This window comes from Ixodes scapularis, unplaced genomic scaffold, assembly GCF_016920785.2.
Source record: "Ixodes scapularis isolate PalLabHiFi unplaced genomic scaffold, ASM1692078v2 PGA_scaffold2__306_contigs__length_199485367, whole genome shotgun sequence".
NCBI classification, from domain to species: domain Eukaryota; kingdom Metazoa; phylum Arthropoda; class Arachnida; order Ixodida; family Ixodidae; genus Ixodes; species Ixodes scapularis.
In genome coordinates, this window is record NW_024609857.1 from 198,637,321 (window position 1) to 198,641,542 (window position 4,222).

The 4,222-nt window shown below is 51.4% G+C and overlaps 1 pseudogene; it reads left to right on the forward strand.

Annotated features, from left to right (window-relative positions):
• The first annotated feature begins 1,318 nt into the window (after positions 1–1,318).
• Positions 1,319–3,079, forward strand: LOC120848868 (annotated as a pseudogene).
• The last annotated feature ends 1,143 nt before the right edge of the window (positions 3,080–4,222 follow it).

Consider the following 4,222-nt stretch of genomic DNA (forward strand, 5'->3'; position numbering starts at 1 on the left):
ACGTTCGTTCATTTGCTTAGTGCTGTGTGAAAAAAAACATTACTTTTCAAAACGTACCCCAAGACAAGCAGGATTCCGTCCGATCGTCGTGAAGTGACTATCGTCGACACTGTATATTGGATATGCTGTGTTATTTGAGACCTTTCTCAAATCCTGTTCGGATAACGCGACACCGAGGGGTACGTACAATATATTTTGTTCGATTGATGAGACTCGTTGAATTCCATATAGTGAGGGGGCAATACCCATGCAGTTCGGCTGTCCTCTGGTGTGGTCAAATATGTTAGGCAGTTAAGATCTTTGTAGGTTGACACGGCTGAGTGTATGGTGCCGTTAAAAAGATCAGCATAAAATGAAACAAACATCCCAGTTGCATTTGTTCTGTCGCACACGGACTCACCGAAACTAGCTTTCATTTGTTTGTTTTTGTTCTCAAAAATAATTCAACGCTTTCCTAATAATTTCGAGAAATTCTCTTCGCCATAGAACACAGAAGAAAAAATAAAGCGAGGCGATTTTGCCGCCACCAGCGTTCGAAATTGCTCGTACGCAGGCTGCCACAGCCTACTGACGAGAAAACCCACAGCTCAGCGCAGTCGGGCAACACTGACGTACACTCTCAAAACCAGGGATGCGCGCTGGAAATCACTTCGTTCGAGACTGCCGCTGGAAAGGTCTATATAAGGCGGAGCGCGAGGCTGCTCCGTTGTTCTCTCGGATTTGACGACTGTATCGCTACCATGTAATTAAACCGTTCGTTACGTTACCAAGACTCCCACCTCCACTGAACCCCTGGGTTCTTCACTTCGGGGAATGGACGTCGTCTCGAGCCAGGAAGCTTCCGGACGTGCGGCCTAAACCCCGCCTCGAACAACTGGTTGGCAGCGGTTGGGATCAGACCATGCGACATCGTGCTACATCTGTGGGTGAGCGTTTGGACTTTGCTTTGAGATTCGCCAGGCTTCAGATTATGGGTAATTAATTTTGAACTGCTGGGAATACTTAGTGTTTGACTCGTGCGCTAGGTTTTTGTACAACCTCGCGACAAGTTTTAGAACAAAGCCAAAGCTAGAAAGCAGCGATCATGGATCTAATGAGGTTACTGAGAACAGATTTACTCTGTTTATGTGAAGAATTGGGTGTGGAGGTGGAGCAAAAGATGAAGAAATCTGAGATCAGTAAAGCAATTTCAGAGAGCGCGGAAGCAGAGGAAATTAAAATTGCGTGGGAATTACTTCAGAACGCTAAAAGTGAAGCTGCGGCGAAAGAGGAACGAGAACAGGAGCAGGCTGCAGCAAGAGAGGAACGAGCGCTAAAAAGGCTAGAGCTCGAAATTGAACAGCAGCGATTAAACTCGCAGAACAGTAGAGTTGGGGCTCCGGTACGAGCAAGTGAGGCCGAGTCGTATCAAATGAAGAAGCTCCTGCAGCCGTTTAAAGTTGGGGAAGACGTGGGCCTATTCTTAGTTAACTTTGAGAGGACATGTGAGAAGTTGAGCTTCGCCCCAGAAACGTGGCCGCAACGGCTTTTGACTTTGTTGCCCTGTGAGGCTGCAGAGGTTGTCGCGCGCCTTAGTGCTAGAGACGCGGACGACTACGACAAGGTGAAGTCGAGCCTTTTGAAGCGGTATCGCCTTTCTGCCGAGGCATTCCGTCAAAGGTTTAGAAACGCATCCAAAAAGAGCAGCGAGGGCTACTCGGAATTCGCGTACGGGCTTAAAACCAACTTGATAGAATGGTTGAAGAGCGAGGAAGTGTACGAAAGCCGAGACAAGGTAGTCGAGTGTGTGTGCCTCGAACAGTTCTTTCGTAGCATTCCGCAGTCAGTCAAGCTCTGGGTGCAGGATAGGGTAGGAGTCGACTCTGTCGAAAGGGCCGCTGAGCTAGCCGAGGAGTACGCAACGCGTAGAAAGCTGAGCGGAGAGGAAAGCGAACCCGGCCGGAGCGATCAGCGCAAGCCCTTCCAACAGGGAAACGGCTCGCGAGAAAAAAGGCCCGAGAAGCCAGAAACAGGACAAAAGGTCCCAGAAAAGAGCGGAGATCCCTCGAGCGGAGATCCCTCGAACGGAGACGAGGCACGGAAAAGCCAAAAAGGGCAGTTCGAGGCAAGGAAGCCGTTCCTGTGCTACAACTGTCAGGAGCCGGGACACACAGCGGCCAGGTGTAACAAACCGCGGGTTGTGGTCTCGTACGTGAGCGGTAGTGACAGGGACCTGGAGCTTCTTCGTCCCTATCTTCACGAGCTCCAGGTAAACGGAAAGCCGTGCAGGGTGCTTCGTGACAGTGCAGCGACGATGGACGTTGTTCATCCGTCGTATGTAACGACATCCGACTTTACTGGAAAGGTAGTTTGGATCAAGCAGCTGCTCGAGAAGCACAGTGTCTGTCTGCCTATGGCGAGAGTAAGGATAACTGGCCCGTTCGGAGAGCTAGTGACAGAGGCGGCTGTCTCGCAAACAGTCCCGTTGGAGTATCCCTATTTGTTTTCTAACAGGTCAGATTTCTTGCTGCGCGAAAGGGGTCAACAACTGGGAGGAGGACTAGTTCAGTCATGTACGAGGTCCAAATCGCGTCAGCTCGCCCCTTTGTTAACGAGTGATCCAGAGCGAAAGGCAGCTGACGGGGAGCAAGCACTCCCAGAGTTGGAGGCAGAGAAACGGGATGAGGGGGTCCGGGTTGTAGAGCAGCCCGACCTCGTAGCACTAGAGAGCGTACGCCGTCCCAACGCGCCGGCGAAAAAGGCGGAGGAAGACGGGATCATTAAAGGATCTCTCGTAGCTGCGGCGTCACGTAACTTTGGTCCTCCGTTACGAGTAGACAGAGCGTCTTTGACAGTCGAGCAGAAGAGCGACCCTAGTGTGTCAGGGTTTCGCGGTACAGCTCAGGAGATTGCTAGGACCAATATGACGGGGCATGAAAAAGGCGGATTGTTTTATCGGCGCTATAAGGACCGCATTTTCACGTCTAGAAATCACGTGAAAATCGATCACTATGACTTCAGCGTAAGAAAGAGGAAAGGCAAATTTAAAAGCAATGCCGATGGGTTGAGCAGATTTTTCTGATATCACCAAAAAGAGTAGGGATGATCTCGGAGGTTTTCGTCATCCACGGGAATGAGGATCTAAGTGGGGGCACTTCGTTAAAACCCCAAAATGACCTCACAAATTGCGAAGAGTTTTTGTCTTTTTGTATTTTGTTCATAGTGACCTCTTTGGAAAAATGAGTTTTTTGGCGACAGCGGGTCTCGATACCCGAAATGGTCCTAAGGTTTTAAATTGCATTGTTTTGGCAAATTTTGGTAATCCGTAATCCAGTCTGGCGGGTCTCTGGCGGATTCCGAGCGTTTGACTGCGGTGTGGCGTGGTGTTGTGGGGGACGTTTCCGCTGATGCCTCCGTTGTGAGAGGTTTGGGAGTTTACTTAGTGCTTGCAGCGTCTTCTCAAGGCCTACTCGAAGCCCACCTCTTCAGGCCAGCGATAGTACCACCGGCCATTCGAGGTTTCCCTGGCCCCGGAGGGGCTGTTAAGAATGGAACCTTCGGCGACCTTCTTCCGAGTTTCAACGCTGCGGAAACGAGTCAAGACGAGTCCGGGACCGTCGCCCGCTTGTCGGGGCCTGCGCGAAACGAGTCCCGACGAGTCCGGGACCGTCGCCTGCGTGACGGGGCCTGCGGCAACAAGTCTCAACGCGCCCGTGACGTTAGCGGGACGTGTGTGTGTGCGTGGTGGTTGGTGCACTCGGGAAAGGGAGAGAGGCATGGCCTAACTGCGGAGAACTTTGGCTACGTCGCACTTGACGGCGGGTTGCTGCATCGCACTGGCTGCCCTGGCGGAGAGTGAGGGAGAAACGGACCCTATATAAGGCGGAGCGCGAGGCTGCTCCGTTGTTCTCTCGGATTTGACAACTGTATCGCTACCATGTAATTAAACCGTTCGTTACGTTACCAAGACTCCCACCTCCACTGAACCCCTGGGTTCTTCACTTCGGGGAATGGACGTCGTCTCGAGCCAGGAAGCTTCCGGACGTGCGGCCTAAACCCCGCCTCGAACAACGGCATACTTTTGTGACCGCATGGACAAACTTTTTGACTGTCTTAACAGCTCGAGACCAAAAAAATCTGAACAAAAGTAACGCTATGCGATTAGAAAGGGCGACACTGAAATCGTTGATTTCCTTTGCAACCAACTTCCATGGGTGGCGGCCTGGAAGTTTGAGGGTAGACG